Genomic DNA, 20,037 nt, shown 5'->3' on the forward strand with positions numbered 1-20,037 from the left:
TACATTTTTTCATGATTCATCTAACACTAACACGGCATCAAACACATTTAATTTCGTAACAGGATAGTGGATATTTGCTTACCCGGCAATGCTATTTTAATGATTTTATTCCACCTTGGTCCATGGGTTGTAGAACAGATGTGACATTGGGTTGCAAACATTCAAGCTTAATTGACTTGAGACCGCCATCTTCGAACATGTTGTGCATAAGTTTGGTATTTTGTTGTTGTTTGAGTTTGAAAAAATATACATACAACAAATTTTTAAGAAACAATTTCCTTCTTCGTATGATTCGACGTTATAAACGATAGCAAAATTCAAATATTTCACAAAAAATCGACGTTACAACCGATATGACGCTATAAGCGATGACGTTATAAGCGATATTTATTTGTGTGGAATATAAAGGGCAGAAATTCGGGACTTTTAGATTTCGTCGCTATAAGGGATATGACGTTATAAACGACGACGTTATAAGCGATTTCGACTGTACTTCTTTTGTGTTTCTTTCAAAGCCATAGCAAATTAATGTATACTCTGTCTAATAAAAATAAAAAGATCGCATGGCTGCATACCAGACAAACTACATTCCAGAAACAAGAAAAAAATGTTTGCAAACTAAAACAAATGCCGCTTTCGTTTAAACAAAGAATTTTTGGCAGCACTTAAAGTTTGTGGACAAACAGAGGGTTTCTGTTTTTGTTAGCTGAAAACTCCGCTAAAATGTTGAACAATGCTATCGCCATATTTTCAAAGTAAATTGCTTTAGGAAATAACTACAAAAGAACCTCCTTTCTTTATTATATTTCTGATTTTTTGAGGCTTTCTGCTGTGTTCTAATTTAATTTCATTTATGACTTGATTTTGCAGATGATAATGGATAATTAAATAACTAGTGAAAGGATTTCAGAAAATAAAATTTCACCTGAGTACAGGTGTTTATTGAAATAATTGCTTGATTTTTTGGGTATGTATTTAACAGGTAAATTTTCAGTTAACAATTTATAACTAAAGTGGATTTCAAGAGTTTTAGAAGGATAGACATTTGTCTACTTATAATATAAATTGGGCCCTCCCGATGTATCTCTTCTCCTATTTGTGTCAGTGAAATAGTTAGTTAACAATTCTGTATTCTGTTCTTTCAGCATCTCTTCTCAATTCAAGTCTTTCTACGGTTCTAATTCAGATATGGAGAGGGCAATTACAACGAACATTTTCGATACATGACACCAGAGTGTTGGAAATTGAATTTCAATTTAAAATTCTTATCTGCGATGTTGTTGTCTTCATTGTTGGGACTGATAATATGTACTGCTGTATCTACCAAAACTTGCTAAAATGATAGCTTGGCAAACAGCTATGGATTCAATTGAAGGAAATGGAAATTTGGGAGTCATCAATGCAAAGTAAATGAGCGAAGGTAGGTACGAAGGTATGACAAAATGTTCATATGAATTTACCTCTTTTAGCTTTGAAGTGCACGTGACTGAATTGCTTCATATAAGTGCGATAAATGAGTTGTTCAGTGCACACAACGATTAACTGCATAAAACAAAAAGTTGAGAAAAACAATGATGAAGTTTATGCTTGCCATTCTATATTTGTCATTGTTTATTTGTAATTTAAAGGTGCTAATCTTTATAATTCAGGGAGGATATTTTAATATAAAAAGTTATGATAATATTAAGTGCTTTGACACTTAAATTTAAGATTTTTCAAAAAGTGGACTTAATCGATGTGTGCACTGAACGACTCATTTATCGCACTTATATGAAGCTAAATATACAGCCAATGAAGTGAGTGCGAGTCAAATGAATTCATTTCTTATGGATGAACATTTACGAAAGAACATTTAAATTGGCTGTTGTAGACAGCTTATTGCAATTAAGTATTTAAAGGATTGAAATAAATAAAATGGAAGAAAAGAAGAACATTTAAATTTTCTTTTCCAGAAACTTGTAAACACATTAACAATTTGTGAACAGCCTTTAGGCATTAAACTAGCAATATATAGCTCTGGGTAATGTTTAAGGAAAAATTTCATGATGTAATTTTGTGAACTATGAAATTTAGAGCCAATAACCACGAGCATGATATAAGGGAGTTTAATGAAACAATTGATTGCTTTATTATTATATCACAATCATTCCATACTTTTTCTAGTGATTAATCGGTGCAATGAACTATAAAATGTCTCTATGTGATTCGGCACCTAGCCAAGACATTATGTAATTGAAGCACGACCAACATTTTAACACCGTTTTTGACACTTTCCATGATGCTTAAGCATTGTTGAAAGTTCTCTTTCAGTTCTAACACTCTGTCGGTGTCCTTAATCTTCTTGACCCAGATTGGTTGTTGGTTTTCTTTGGGCAAAACTAGTGTTTCCTAAAGGGGTGTTTACATTAGCTGTTGGTGTGATACCACTGACCGTCGATAGCTCAGGGATGAAAAGAGAAGAAATAAAAGACAAACACGAGTGTATCAGTTTCAAATATTTTCAATGTTTATTGTTGGTATAGGGTTTCTGCGAACGAGAAACATTACCTTTTGTATGACTCGACAACGAAATTATTGCAATAGGAGTGTGACTCCTTCGAAAGTTAAATAGCAAGTGTCGTTGCCGGTGGGCAGAATAACGTTCACAAGGCCGTGACCACGGTTGCCGCTGTGTAAAAAAATTGTCTACCAAAATTTTCCGAAAATGTTACCAACAAATTAAATTTACCATTTCGTTTGTTACACATCTAACTATGCATCGGAAACCTTGTAAAATGTATATATTCTACATCAAGGCATATTTATATAAGGTAAATGCATGAATTACAACATCTAACAAATTTACAAAAACAACATTGTTTTTATTGAAAATTTAATTACAAAGAAAATACTCGTATTAAAACAACAAACCATAAATACATAAATTTTGAAAATACTCTAAAATAGAACAAATTTGAATCAAGATTTAAATATAAAGCATACAGAAGTGTCACAGGTAATTGTTATTACACGTCTACGATGAAAAGAACTATTTTATGGTAGCAAATTTCGATGTTTCAAACTTCATGAGTAGACCCTATTCATTTTGAAAACCAAAGTTACAAAAAAGTAAAAATACAGCTGATTGTCACTTCTTACTTACTTACTTACTTACCTGGCCCATTACAGAACATCTGTTCCATAGACCGAACTAAGAAAATATCTCCAATTCTCTCTGTTTCGTGCTTCGCTTTTTGGAATACCGCGCCTTGTCATCTCATCATCCACTTGTTTGCTTCATCTATTCTTTGGCCTGCCAATTCTGCGTGCACCGCCATGCGGTTCGAATTTATGCGCCTTTTTAGCGGGTTCATCATCGCTCATTCTTATAATATGGCAACCGCTGCATCTCGATTAGGCCGGGGCGATTTGAAAACCTTACTGAGCCCTTCGCGTTTCTGATTCCTGGGATTGAACTGAGCAAAAAACTCCACTGGACCATATATCTACCGTGAAAATCGAGCCTCCCGATTTTGACTTTAAGTTTTTTATTGACGTTTTTTGTATATTTTGGCATATAACAGCCAAACCATTGAGGTTTTCGATCCAACACAAATACAAAAATTGTAGCCAAGACAGCAATTAAGAACTCTCTAATACATCGCGAAAGCATTGGAACGCTCCTTCAGACAGTTTTGGCCTTAAGAATGTGCAAACTTTTCGGAAAATGTCGATAAATGACATTGTGCTATAAAAGTTGACCCGAAAAATATTCAAGTGTTCGGATGCAAAATTATATCGTGTTGGGTTCCATGGACAACGACAATGCCTTTAGTTCGTTTGGGTCACTTCGTTTTATTTTTTATAACGGTAAAAGTAGTGAATATCTGGGTTTCTTACATTTTCAAATTTAAACGGACATATCTTATTTTTTTCACAACGGATTTCCAGTGATCCTTCTTTCTTTTAAAGGGATGAATAATAACTTTAGAACAAGTTATTATTTGTTTAAATCGGTTAACAAATGGCTAAGTTATAGTGGTTTAAGTCTGAAAACCCCCACAAAAAAACTATAACTAAATTTCTCATAATTTTCAAAAATATAGTGTTTTTTTGTTTTGTTCAATAATTATTTTCAAAATTATGAGAAATTCAGTTATAGTTTTTTTGAGGGGGTTTTCAGACTTAAACCACTATAACCCAAACGAACTAAAGGCACATACGTTGTCCATGGATCCCAACACCATGAAATTTTGCATCAGAACGCTTGAATATTTTTCTGGTCAACTTTTGTAGCTCAGTGTCTTTTATCGACATTTTTCGAGAAGTTTGCACCTTCTGAAGCCCAAAACTGCCTGAAGGAGCGTTCCAATTTTCAATTACTGTCTTGTCTACAATTTTTGTCTTTGTGTTGAATCGAAAATCTCAATGGTTTGGCTGTTATATGCCAAAATATCCAAAAAACGTCAATAAAAAACTTAAAGTGAAAATCGGGAGGCTCGATTTTCACGGTAGATATATGGTCCAGTGGAGTTTTTTGCTCAGTTCAATCCCAGGAATCAGAAACGCGAAGGGCTCATTAAGGTTTTTTTCCTTCCACACAAATCGCCCCACCCTAATCTCGATACGTTTAACTATATTGATGTCGTTGTATAGCAGATACAGCTCGTGGTTCATACGACGTCGATATTCACCGTCAACGCAGATTGGTCCGTAGATCCTTCGAAGAAATTTTCTCTCAAACACGACAAGCACTGCCTTATCTGCTTGCGTAAGTACCCAGGCTTCGGAACCATACATCAGCACGGGTAGTATCAGTGTTTTGTAAAGCGTTATTTTTGTTTGACGAGTTGTGGCTTTGTTTTTAAACTGCTTACTTAAGCCAAAGTAGCATCTGTTGGCCAATACAATTCTTCTTTTTATTTCACAACTGATGTCGTTTGTTGTGTTTACGGCGGTGCAGAGGTATACGAAGTCTTTTACTACCTCAAAATTATAGGAACCAACCTCAACAGTTGGTCCGATCTCAATGGACGCATTGCGCGTCGATACCATCAGCTTGGTCTTCTCGCCGTTTAGCGCCAGACCCACTTTAGCAGATTCTCCTTCGACCTTCATAAAGGTATCGGTTACTTCTTTTACTGATCGCTATATCATCAGCATAAGCAAGTAACATGTGGCTATTGGTGTAGATTGTGCCACTTCTTTTGACGCTTGCCTCTCGTATAACCTTTTCTAGCAGGATGTTGAAGAGGTCACACGAAAGGCTGTCTCCTTGCCTGAAACCTCTTTTGGTACAAAACTCTTCGGAGAGGTTCTTTCCTATTTTAACTGAAGATCTTGTGTCAGTTAGAGTCATTTTACAAAGCCGAATGACCTTTGCAGGGATACCAAATTCAGACATTGCTTGGAATACCTTTAAACGTAGCGGGCTGTCGAAGGCTGCTTTATAATCGACAAAAAGGTGGTAGGTGTCGATCTGCATCTCTTGGGTCTTCACCAGGATTTGGCGCAGGGTAAATATCTGGTCAATGGTGGACTTGCCAGGTCTAAAGCCACATTGGTATGGTCCAATTATTTCGTTGACCATGGGCTTTAGTCGTTCGCACAATATCCCTGATACTATCTTGTATGCTATAGGGAGAAGACTTATGTCCCTATAGTTGGAGCATAAAGTCTTATCTCCTTTCTTATGGACGGGACACAGGATGCTCAGGTTCCAATCGTCGGGTACCCGTTCTTCCTGCCAGATAGAGCTAACTAGCTGACGTATACACCTTATCAGCGTGTCGCCTCCGGTTTTAAACAGCTCGGCTGGTAGGCCATCAGCTCCTGCTGCCTTATTATTCTTCAGCCGGTTTATTGCTGTCTTTACCTCATCTTGGCCGGGTGGTATACATTCAATACCATCTTCTTGGATTGGATCTGTGTTTATCTTCGTCAACTTCGCTACTATTGGATACCAACAGTTTGAAAAAGTGATCTCTCCATATCCTTAGCACACTATCTGTATCAGTTACCAGATTACCTTGCTGGTCTCTACAGGAGGATGTGCCAGTTCCAAAGCCATCAGTTTGATGTTTCACTCTTTGGTAGAATTTTCGGACTTCATTCTGTCTCCTGTACATCTCGATTTGTTCACACTCCCGTTTTTCCATCTCCCTCTTTTTTCCGCGAAATAGGTGTTTCTCCTCTCTCCTTTTCTCCCGATACCTCTCTCGTGCCCTACGCGTTGCTACTGATTGTAAAGTAGCCCTATATGCCGCATTTTTCTCTTCGGTAGCAGCACGACACTCCTGGTCATACCATGGATTCCTTGGTGGAGGTCTCTGGTATCCAAGTACCGATTTTGCGGCTGTTTGCATGGAGTGGGCAATGTTTTGCCATTGTCCTGATATGTTATCGGGACGAGGAGTGCATTGATTAAGCAGTTGGGCCAGTTGAGTGGAATATACTGTGGTTATCTGTTGTGATTGCAGCTTGCCGATGTCCAACTTCCGTGTTGTGTCTGTTCGCACTTTGTTTGCTACGTTTAATCTGGTAAGTACCGCAACAAGGTAGTGGTCCGAGTCTATGTTTGCACCTCGGAACGATCGTACATCCAACACCCTTGATGCATGTCTTCCATCTATCACAACGTGATCAATTTGATTTCTTGTTCTTTGATCTGGCGACAGCCAGGTGCCCTTATGAATATCGAGATGCTTAAATCTGGTACTGCTAACTACCATGTTTTTTGCAGCTGCAAAGTCTATCAGCCTCATACCATTGTCAGATGTTTCGCTGTGGAGACTGAATTTCCCGACTATTGGGCCAAAGATATTCTCCTTTCCAATTTTGGCATTAAAATCGCCTAGAATAATTTTAATGTCATGGGCAGGGCAACGGTCATAAGTTTCTTCTAAGCGCTCGTAAAAAATATCTTTGGTCTGTTCGTCCTTGTATTCAGTGGGAGCATGAGCGCAAATAAAGCTGATGTTGAAGATTTTTGCTTTTAATCGAATTGTCACTTCTACCTTATATAAATGTGCCTTGTTCTAGATCAGTGATGGCCAAAAACACACATTTGCAGATTATAACTTGCGCTAGTGTGAGTGGAGACGTATACAATGCGTTAACCGAACGAATGTGTTTACAGTGTACGTGTGTGTCGTATGCCCGCGGGCATAGGAAAGTTGTTGTTGGTGGCCATCACTGTTCTAGATTAACATAAAATATAGAAATCAAAATAGATATTAATTATTCTCGCTTGTAGGGTTGCATGGATCCATTATATACATTTTCTTTTAAATGCCACGGCAACAAAATTTGCTAAAATTGTAAACCGAATATTTTTGACTGTAAACCCCATAGAACGTACCTCCCGTTTTTTCGACATTTTAAGGTTATAGCCACAGTATCTATATGATATGGCTGAAATTTAGTATTTACGAGGGAGGTAGAAGAAGCCTGCCTTAAAAAAACAGGTAGAATAGGTGCCTAACCGATGTGAAGAAAGACCCTTACTATGATATTTGCATATCCGTTGTCCAATTTGACGCACATTGCAATGCGGAAAATAATAAAAGAAAAGCAAAAAAAAAAAAAACTTAAAAAAGTTACCAAACCAAAATCGAAGTTACCAAGTTACCAAATTTGGTAATATTCTACCAACTGTGGCAACCGTGGCCGTGACATCAACTACGACTGCAGCATTGTAAAGCGCCCCTCTGCATCCGAATTGAGCGAATAAAGCTTTCCAGGAGAGGTAGTAGAAAAGAGCGAAACTCTCTTCTACAATCCGAACTAGGCGAATACGGCTTCTGGAAGAAGTGCAGAGAAGATATCCCCATAGGGCTCGTAAGAGCGGCCAAATGCTGCAGAAGGGGAAACAAAGTATCGAACGTATACATTGGCGTAACCAATCGAACTTATACACTCGCCATCAATTTCAAATGACCCGAAATAAAAACATGGCGTAAGGAATATCCCCAATATTGCACACAATAGCGACTGTATAAAGATGGAAAATTTCAGATCATATGACATAGATGGCTTGTGTAAACACCCCTTAAGTTTTTTCTGACTTTGTTTTTCTTGGCATGATATTTGCAAGTTCTACCTTAGCTGGAAACTTGAGGAAAGTGATATTTTGTTATTACAAGAAATGTGCTTAAATAAATAACAAAAGGAAGACATGTAGACATAGGGAGAGGAAAAGAGAAATGGTAAGACACATACAATTTTAAGGTGGTTTGGGTTTGAAACCTCATTGTTTTGTTGAGTTACACATACATTTTTACTAATTGTGGACGAGCTACAACAAACCAAAGGAACACAATAGACTCATAAAAGATAGTTGTGGCCTGGAAAATATCATTCGTACTACGAGACACGTAGAACAACTTGTTAGCCTATTTTTTCACAGTTCTAAAGACAGGAACTAGCAGGAGGTAAGAAAGGAAACCCCAACTGGGTTTTGGTTACTGTAGTAAAGAACAGAAAATGTCCTATATTCAAGATAGGGACACATACTTGACACAAATATTCTTATACAAGCCCATGAGAGTAAAGGGAACAAATCACCACTAACACTCACATTGAGGGAATATTGCAGTGGAAATAAAAAACTTTGTTTTCGTTTAACATGTTTCTATTTTTAAACGGTTTTATTTAACTCAGCCTGTTTGTTTTATTCTTGGGTCAAATTTAGTACATCAAATTTCACCCTCTTCCTGTCAACCGATTAACCTGAAATTTTGTATACACTTTGGACTTTGGGGGCAATACAATTATGTTTATTCATTATCACTATAAATTCAAGATGGCGGCCTCTACAAAATGGCGGATAACGTAGGTTTTATCAATTCCATCAATATGGGTATCAAATGAAAGTGCTCAACCAGTAGAATACAATGTACTATATAAAATTAAAATCCAAGATGGCGGCCCCTACAAAATGGCGAATTACTTACAGCGAATCACATTAAAAGTATCCACATCAATTTCTTTTATTAAAACTGCTTTTGCGATGAGACAATTAATAATGCCGACTTCATTCTTTTTTCTTTACATTATTTTTATATGTCTTGACCTAAATATTATAAAATAAAATTAACGAAATTCTGATGAATTTAGATAATAAATTAAAAATTGTTAATATCATCGATTTTTATCTCACAGTGAAAATATCCACTCCAAAAGTAAAAATTGTAAACATCACCGATTTTTATCTCACAGTGAAAAGTATCCACTCTAAAAGAATGCGAAATAAAAACTAAAAACTAGAAAATAAAAATAGGTAAAAAAAACTTTTTATGTTAAACGGTTTTATGTTAAACATACATTGCAATGTTTAAGATAAATGTACTAAAAACCAAAAAATAATAAAATAGATACAGTCGTGGGAATTATAAACATATGCATAGACTAGACTAAAATAAAACCGTGGGGCACGTCAATTGTCTACAATCGTTGATTAAAATGTTTGTTTTGTAATGATACACTATAATTAGGCAGTTGTTCAACCGACAACGATGGACGTGTGATAAGTAGGGCTAGAATGTGCCCCACGGTTTTATTTTAGTCTAGTCTATGCATATGTTTATAATTCCCACGACTGTATCTATTTTATTATTTTTTGGTTTTTAGTACATTTATCTTAAACATTGCAATGTATGTTTAACATAAAACCGTTTAACATAAAAAGTTTTTTTACCTATTTTTATTGTATATTTTCTTTATGTTAAAAATTAATTCAAAAATTTTGTGGAAAATGTTTTGAGAAACAACATCAAAAAATAAGACGAAAGAAGTTACGTGGTTTCTCATAGAATCACCGTAATTGTGTTTATTTAGTATTGTCAAAAGTTCAATTCGGAACATTTTCTGCAACATTTTCCTACTGAAGTGGGTGTTATATGGTACTTTGAATTCTCAATGCCTAGAATGAAAAACGAGTCATTTGGTCCATGTTTTGGTATATACCCCATGCGACGGTACTTACTTATACAAGAATGACTTTCATTTGATATTCCGGGCTCTGATTGGGTAGAAAATATCGGGGTTTTATTGATGATAAATAAACACTGCTTAAAATAAAGTGATATTCATCATTTAACGTATACGGCATCCTCCTAGGAATAGACCTTGACGTGAATATGGAGATTTGTATATTCATACATTAAAGGAAGATAAATAATTCATGTTACTTTAAAACAATTCGTGGTGTAGGGTATAAAAAGTTCAGCTCGGCCGAACTTAATGCCGTTATCGCTTGTTATTTGGTACAAAAGTCTTTAACCTTTGACTTAACAAGTTTATCAATTTCCATTTGAGACCACTGTCCATTAACTAACACTAACTGCCATTAGAGAAAACAGCAGTTCAAAGTTAAATAGTTACAAAGTAGACAACAACAACCTTCAAGCTACACAAGAAACTAGAACGAACATTCTTTCCGAATAGCATGCGGGTGCATAACCTATGACTAACTTTTGAACAGGACTTCATACTGTTTGTCTTTTAGTTGGAAATTGTATCCATTTGATATTTCGAATGTTATGTTTTTAGGTTTTTGACTTTTGAATTTGTTTGTTCTTTAGAATGGGATTAGTAAACACTAACCGAAAAATTCTATGCACGTATTTAGTTTGTGTTTTTTACATTTCAAATTTGTTCTAAATAAAATTTTATTAAAATGAAAGCAAATATTAGTTGGATTCAACGAGCAAGGGCCAATAAACCTAGATTTAATCAGGCTTTTTAAGGACCAAACGTAAAAAAGACATAAAATTTGGATTTTTAAGAATCCTTTTTAAAGGCCCAACAGACCAATAAGCCTGGACTTAAAAACAGAAAGGAGAAGTAGAATCCTTAAATTTTGTTAAATGCAACTTGGATTTGTCGAGTATGCAATTTTAAAGAACAGAAGACCAATAAACCTTTATATTTTTACTTTATACCAAAAGAAGACAATTTTTTCAAGGCCTAACAGATTGCAAAACTGATAAAAAACTGAACGTTTGACAGAATGAAAGGAAAATGATTATTACAATTTCTTTTAATCTATTTGCATATACAGTCTTTGAACAAGCAAAATTTTTATTGACATCGAAATTATATTCTTGTTTTAAATTGAAAAATTAATATTTAAAATATAACTCAACCTTTAATATATAAGATACGGAGAAGTACTTTGAAGTACTATCGAGATTTTAATAGTTAATGAACTGTATGATGTGCAGATACATATGCATACACTCACACTTATATATTTTAACCCCTATGTAAGCAGAAATTTCTATGATTTAAGGAGTTATAGTCACTTGCAATTTTTTTGATTTTCTCTTGTATGAACATTGTAGTTTCAGAATCCGCAAAAACTTTGCAGGTGTAAGCACTAGGCCGGGGCGATTTGTGTGGAAGGAAAAAAACTTAATAGGCCCTTCGCGTTTCTGATTCCTGTGATTGGATTTTTTATTGAAGTTTTTTGGGTATTTTGGCATATAACAGCCAAACCATTAAGATTTGCGATCCAACACAAAGACCAAAATTGTAGCCAACACAATAATTAAGAACTCTCTAGTACATCGCAAAAGTTTTGGTCTTGAGAAAGTGCACATTTTTCGGAAAATATCGATAAATGACACCGTGCTACAAAAGTTTACCAAAAAAATATTCAGGCGTTCTGTTACAAAATTCTATCGTGTTGATGTCCATGGACAACGAAAATACCTTTGGTTCGTTTGGGTCACTTCGTTTTATTATTTTATAACGGTAAAAGTAGTGAGAATCTGTGTTGGATCGCAAATCTCAATGGTTTGGCTGTTATATGCCAAAATATCCAAAAACGTCAATAAAAAACTTCAAGTCAAAATCGGAAGGACTTTTTGCGAAATGGCAGAAATTTAGTATTTAGTCTACGTGAGAGGTAAAAACCTTTCCGACTGTAATTCGTCGATATAGCCCCCATAGTACGGTAACTTCCGATTTTAGTAATTCTGAGGGTTGTGACGTCAATATCCCACTGAAATGACTGAAATTTGTTATTTAGTCTTCCATGGGGTTATAAAATATTCCAGAAGATATTTATCAGTATAGGTCCATGTTTTGCTATATCCTCCATAGATACGTACCTTTTGATTTTCGGTATATTCAAGGTTTCAGCTACATTATATTTACCGAAATATCAGAAATTTGGTATTTAGCCTTCTTTGAGTCTAAAAACTTTCCCTCAGAAATTTGTCGGTATAGGTCCAAGCTCCCATAGAACGGTAGCTCACTAATTTCGCTAATAATTAAGAACTCTCTAGTACATCGCAAAAGTTTTGGTCTTGAGAAAGTGCACATTTTTCGGAAAATATCGATAAATGACACCGTGCTACAAAAGTTTACCAAAAAAATATTCAGGCGTTCTGTTACAAAATTCTATCGTGTTGATGTCCATGGACAACGAAAATACCTTTGGTTCGTTTGGGTCACTTCGTTTTATTATTTTATAACGGTAAAAGTAGTGAGAATCTGTGTTGGATCGCAAATCTCAATGGTTTGGCTGTTATATGCCAAAATATCCAAAAACGTCAATAAAAAACTTCAAGTCAAAATCGGAAGGACTTTTTGCTCAGTTCAATCCAAGGAATCAGAAAGGTTTTCAAATCGACCTGGCCTAGTAAGCACCTTTCATTTAAGGTAAGTTAAGGCTCACCGTGTATAACTATGACCATCTGTACGTCCGTCCGTTCGTCCGTCTGTTGAAATCAAGATTGATATAGCCCCCATAGAACGGTACTACCCGATTTTCACTATTTTGAAGGTTTTACCTTAATTGTCATACCGAAATGACTGAAATTTGGTACTTATTCTTCGTTGGGGTATAAAACTTTCCCAGAGAATTTTGTCGGTATAGGCCCACGTCTTCATATAGCCCCCATAGAACAGTACCTCCCGATTTTCTGTATTTTGAAGGTTGCGGCCACAATAAAGCACAAATTGGCTGAAATTTTGTATCTAGTAGGCGTTTACACATAGACAGTATTGGCAAGACAATAGCATTTTTACCAACACATTCATACATTTTCACCAATACATTCATACATACAAACCATTTTCACCAATACATTCATACTTTTCTCTATAAATATTCAAAAATTTATAAATGTATTTGTGAAAATGGTTTGTATTTTTGCTATTGTGTTGCCAATGCTGGCTTTTGTAAACGTCGGGTTAGTCTTCATTTTGAGTATAAAACTTTTCATGTAAAATTTGTCGGTATAGGTCCGCGCCTTCATATAGCCCCGGATTTCCTGTATTTTGAAGCTTGTGGCATCAATATTCCACCGTAGTTGTCAAAATTTGTTAATTAGTGTTCGTTTGGGGTATAAAGCTTTCCATATTAAATTTGTCGGTATAAGTCCACGCGTTCATATAGTTCCCATAGAACAATACCTCCCGATTTTCGGGTTTTTGACTGCTGTGGCCTCAATATTCCTTCGAAATGGCTGAAATTTAGTGCTTAGTCTTCGTTGGGGGCATAAAACTTTTCCCCAGAATTTTTTCGGTATAGGTTCACGCTTTTATATAGTCCCCATAGAACGGTACCTCCGGATTTCCGGTATTTTGAAGTTTGTGGCAGCAATATTCCACCGAAATTGCTGAAATTTGGTATTTAGTCTTTATGTGGTGTATAAAACTCTCCATATAAAACTTGTTGGTGTAGGTCCACACCTTCATATAGCCCCATAGAACGGTACCTCCCGTTTTTCGGTTAGGGTACAAAACTTTCCACCTGAAATTTTTAGGTGTAGATCCACGCCTCTATATTGCCCTTATAGTACATAGGTACATTCCGATTTTCGGTTTTTTGAATTTTTGTGGCCTCAACCTTCAAAATACCGAATATAAGACCGCGAAATGGCAGAAATTTAGTATTTAGTCTACGTGAGAGGTAAAAACCTTTCCGACTGTAATTCGTCGATATAGCCCCCATAGTACGGTAACTTCCGATTTTAGTAATTCTGAGGGTTGTAACGTCAATATCCCACTGAAATGACTGAAATTTGTTATTTAGTCTTCCATGGGGTTATAAAATATTCCAGAAGATATTTATCAGTATAGGTCCACGTTTTGCTATATCCTCCATAGATACGTACCTTTTGATTTTCGGTATATTCAAGGTTTTAGCCACATTATATTTACCGATATATCAGAAATTTGGTATTTTGCCTTCTTTGAGTATAAAAACTTTCCGTCAGAAATTTGTCGGTATAGATCGAAGTTTTGATATAGCCCATAGAACGGTAGCTCACTAATTTCGGTATTTTGAAATTGCTGAAATTTGATATTTAGTCGTATTCATAAACGAATGGAAACTAATTGTTTTATATTTACAACTCGTGGTGGAGGGTATAACAAGTTCGGCCCGGCCGAAATGGAATTTTTGAATGCCTTGCCCACGGTTGCTCGAAAACGTATGATCCGATCTTCATATGTTTTTGTGGGATTATTATGCATATGAAAAGCTTGTTATTAAGCGAGAGATTAAAAAAAAAACATTTTTTTGCGGATTTATGGTGAAAAAACTACAATTTTTTTAGTTAAAATTGAATTTTTGACTTTAACAGTTCACTATTTTTTTAAGAAATTGATATTATTAATTCCAATTCTCTTAGGGACAAGATAATAAGGTTATTAATGATCCCACAGAAATGTAATATAGCATATTATGCTTATCGAGATTTTATTCGGAAATAGTGAAAACACGGTTATAACAAGAATTGTAAGGATCGAATTAATTTTTACGAACATCCATCCTCCTAACCTCTACCTCTGAAATCCCCCTCTCCGAACCACAATCCTCCGAACTTCCACCCTGCGAACCACTCCCCTTCGATCCAACCACCCCACTCCGAATTCTCACTCTCGGTACTTCCTCCCTGCGAACCACTCCATTCCGAACTTCCAACGTCAGAACCACCCAATTCCGTACATTCAACCTCCGAACCACTACCTTCGAACTTGCACCCTGCGAACCACCCCACAAATTGATGTATCTCGATAAAACTAAACTCTATTTCAGAGTTTATTATACCCCCACCACAGTATGGAGGGTATATTAAGTTTGTTTTTCCGTTTGTAACGCATTGAAATACTCATTTGCGACCCTATAAAGTATATATATTCTTGATCAGGGTAAAATTCTGAGTCGATCTTTGCATGTCCGACCGTCCGTCCGTCCGTCTGTGGTAATCACTCTAGCATCCACAAAAATGGAGATAGAACGCTGAAATATTGGGAAAATGCGTCTTTTGTTTGCAGGCAGGTCAGGTTCTATGATGGGATATATCGGTCCACGTTTTGGTATAGCCCCCATATAACGGTACCCTCCGATTTACGGTATTTTGATGTTTTTAGCTACATTTCCAGGCCGATTTAGCTATAATTTGACATTTAGGGTTCTTTAGTGCCAATAAACTTATATAAGAAAACTTGTGGACATAGGTCCACGTTTTGGTATAGTCCCCATATAACGGTACCCCCCGATTTTCGGTGTTTTACCGTTTTTAGCTACATTTTCAGACAGATTTAGCTATAATTTGACATTTAAGGCTCTTAAGCAACACTAAACTTATATAACAAAACTTGTGGACATAGGTCCACGTTTTGATGTAGCCCCCATATAATGGTACCCCCAATTTACGGAATTTTGACGTTTTTAGCCACATTTTCAAACCGATTTAACTATAATTTGAGATTTAGCGTTCTTAAGTGTCAATAAACTTATATAACAAAACTTGTGGACATAGGTCCACGTTCTGGAATAGCCCCCATATAACGGTACCCCCGATTTACGGTATTTTGACGTTTTTAGCTACATTATCAGACCGATTTAGCTATAAATTGACATTTAGGGTTCTTAAATGTCAATAAACTTATATAACTAGTGGATATAGGTCCATGTTTTGGAATAGCCCCCATATAACGTTACCGCCCGATTTCAGGTATTTTGACATTTTATGTCACATTTCTAGACCTAATTAGCTCCCGATTTTCGGTATTTTGAGAATTTTACCTACAAGTTTTAACCGAATTGTCTGTAATTTGAACATTTGACATTTGAAATTCTTAGTGATCACCACATCTCTCCACCAAAAATTGTCAAGAAAGGTCGATGTATTGATAAAGCCCCCATATAAAAGTACCTCCCGATTTTCAGTAATTTGATGATTTTAGCTACAATATTAAACCGAACTAGCAGTAATTTGACATTTGAAGTTCTTAGTGGTCACAACACCTCTCCATCAAAAATTGTCAACATAGGTCCATGTTCGGATATAGCTCCCATATAACGGTACCTCCCAATTTTCAGTAATTTGCTCAGCCCTGATAAAATGTTCTGTGGATAGAGAACTGAGAGACTTAGCAAGATGGCGGAAAATTAAGCAAGAGAGCACAACAACTTTGCCACATAACTCCGAACTAGCTGTTAATGACATTTGAAGTTCCCACGTTATGTACTGATTTTCGGTATTTTGAGGATTCTAGCCTTAACCGATATAGGAGTTATTTGACATTAAAGGCTCCCATCAAAAACTGTCAACATAGGTCCATATTTTATTATAACCCCTATATAACGGTACCTCCCAATTTCTAGCCCACAAAAAATTGTCAACATACATAGTTAGATATAGGCACCATAAAAAGAGCCTCCCGAATGAAGCATTTTATGTACATTATCTGACATTTTAACGTACCCACTTAAAGTTGGGGACAGGAATGAAAACTAATTATGCAATTTTAGTTCAGAATGTTTTATGGTGGAGGGTATGAAAAGTTCGGCCCGGCCGAACTTAACGCTTTTTTACATGTTTTTATTTTACTTTATTTGACTTTATTTTGCTTTATTTTATATTATTTTATTTCATTTTATTTTAATACAATTTTCTGTTCATTTTTGTACTCGCTTCCCAATTTATCATTGCCAAGTAGAAAATAATGCAAAGATGATAAAATCAGCGCTGAGAACGCCTGTGTGCTAGCACAGAAGCAAGTTGTAGGGATTTTCTTATTGTTTATTGATACCTTCAAAAATATCAACGTTTATACATGTTTTTTTTTAAAAATGTTTCATGGATCATTTTAGGAAACATTTATGTTACAAATGAATTAAATAAAAAAGGAATAGAACATCAAGAAAAATTTAATATTAATTCTCTCTTAAATACTCTCTTTTATTATTTTGCTCAGCCCTGATAAAATGTTCTGTGGCAAGAAAACTGAGAGACTTAGCAAGATGGCGAAAATTAAGCAAGAGAGCACAACAACTTTGCTAAAGAGAACAGTGATAGAAAAATTTGCAAAATTCTGTGGAACAAAAAAAACACACTTTTCAAAATAACTAATTTTTGATAAGTGCAAAGTGAAAATCGATATGTTGTTTCGTGGAACTATAACACAAAATAATTTTTAATTTTAATTGCTAATTAAAGTTAAATATTTACAAATGTATTGATGTCATAATGTCAACGTTTGTCGTTCATTGCATAATAGTTCAATGCATTTAAGATTGTCTCATATGACCATACGTTTTATGTTAAATTTTTTTATTGGGATAAGATGTGGTTTTGATTAATTAATGAAATGTCGTAAAATCAACCACAATCTCTTAGTTGAGGGCCTTTATTTATGATTATCGTTTTATAGAAATGCTAGTTAAATATATAAATTTTTAACAAAATGAGTATTTTTACATATTTTAAAATATATTTGAAATGGCTTTGCAGACATTTTTAAAATATTTAGAAGAACCAAACCATTTTCAGTTGCTCATAGAGAGTTGTAATATCTATACGAACTCAAGACAGAAATAATAATAAACAGGCAGAGTAACAATAATAACAAAACACTATACATATTTTCCGATAAAGAATAAAAAGAAGATATTAGTTTGGAGGAAAAAGGAAAGTTAATCGACACGTAGTTTTACATCAGACAACACGGACTGAAAAAAACATGATAGACCCTTAAAACGGTGTAAGTGATCCAAACAATGCGATCAGTTATACAGCACAGACAACAAGCTAAATACTAAACCAAATTAAAATCTTAGGTCTCTTTATAACGCTCTTCTTAGGAAACAGTCGCATTTGGATGACTTTCGTCACCAACGGGAACCGCATGTTTGAATGAGACCTAAATACAAAATTTCCAGAAATGATGATCAACTGTGGCAATATACAGCGGAGTCTCCGATTTGTGTTTAGAATTACCCAGTAGAATACAACTGTTTTGTTGGATAACCAGTTCCTCTTAACAGTTTTTCTCTTGATAATTTCTCTTAATAAGGCAAGCCAGGCATATCTACTACTGCATTTTCTTCTCTCATTACTTCATCGCCTATATTGTTTATGTCTTGGTATATGTAATAAAAAGTACATCGTATGTAATGTGTGTCTCCTGAAAATCACAAGTGAAAAGAGAAAGAAAGATTTATGTCTCAAATTGCCAGGAGTAAAACACAAAAATGCCACAAAATGTCCTGTAGAAATGATGACAACTTAAGCCATAGCCTGTACGATGTCAAGGATCTTGCAATGACATACATTGGAGTAAGAATTCAAGAAATTAAAAAAAAGAAAAATCTTGAACAGCTAAGCAGACAAGTGAATGAGAACGAAGTAAAGTGGAGGACAGGATAACAAATTGCTAGGTGAAAGCAAACATTGACGCTTTAAGTGTTTTTGTAACAGCTGGGCATTAGTCTTTGTTTTGGTAAATAGAAAATAAAGTTAAAGATTTTTTAAATATACTAAAGTGGAAAAATTTGTCAAAGACAATTACAATTATCGTATTTAAGGAAACTGATGGATATTAAACGAAACAAAGCAGTAATATATCAAGTATATCACAGCGCACCTTAACTAACTTTAAATGAAAGGTGCTTACACCTGGAAAGTTTTTGCGGATTCTGAAAATACAATGCTCATGGGTGAGAAAAATCAAAAAACAAAAAATCGACGAAGGGATTTTCAAATAAATCGCGATCGAAGTTCGCGTTTTGAGGGGTTTATTAGGTTTTCACGAGTTTGCTTCGAAACCGCAAGTTCTATCGAAACGACATTAAAGAAAATGTTGTAGCAGTTTCTTTACAAGATTGACTTTTATGACTTTTTCCTAAGTTTTACCATTTTTGAGATATAGAAGTTCAAATTTCGCCTCCTATAAAGCAATGTTATGAAGGGTGCACCTTAACTAGCTTTAAATGAAAGCCGCTTACACCTGGGAAGTTTTTGCTACAACTATTTCTTTAGTCGCATTCCGATACGGCTTGCCGCTTCCAAGGAAAATCGTAAAAACTCCAAATAAACCAAAAAATGTGAATTTTGACCGCGATTTATTTAAAAATGTCTCCACTGATTTTTTCTTGTTTTTGGATTTTTCTCATCTACGAACATTGCTGTTTCAGAATCCGCAAAAGCTTCCTAAGTGTAAGCGGTTTTCATTGAAAGTTAATTATAGTGCACCCTGCATGACATGGTTTTATAAGGAGGCGATACAGTCAGTGCATTGTCCCAATTTGAACTTCTATATCTCAAAAATGTTCACAACTACGAGAATACCATTAAGGTGAATCTTGTAAAGAATTTTCACTGCTACAACATTTTCTCAAATCCTATTTCGATATAGCTTACGGTTTTCGAGCAAAATCGTGAAAACCTAAAAATGTGAAATTTGGCCACAATTTATTTGAAAATCCGTCCGGCGATTTTTTGTTTTTTGATTTTTCTCATCTATGAACATTGTAGTTTCAGAATCCACAAAAATTTCCCAGGTGTAAGCACCTTTCATTTAAAACTAGTTACGGCGCATCGTGATATATAATAATACATTTATCTACCCTTGGCGAATGATGAACATTACATGTTGACATCACTAATTCGCCATACCGAACATTTGTTGAAAACACATTCTTTATGAGAGAAGGGAATTTTTAGATTGATTATATTCTCAGAGACCAATGTATGTTACCAAATACCTTTTTAATGTTTTTTATACCCTCCACCATAGTATGGAGGGTATATT

This window comes from Musca autumnalis, unplaced genomic scaffold (genome assembly GCF_047663935.1).
Source record: "Musca autumnalis isolate F117 unplaced genomic scaffold, ASM4766393v1 scaffold_3, whole genome shotgun sequence".
NCBI classification, from domain to species: Eukaryota; Metazoa; Arthropoda; class Insecta; order Diptera; family Muscidae; genus Musca; species Musca autumnalis.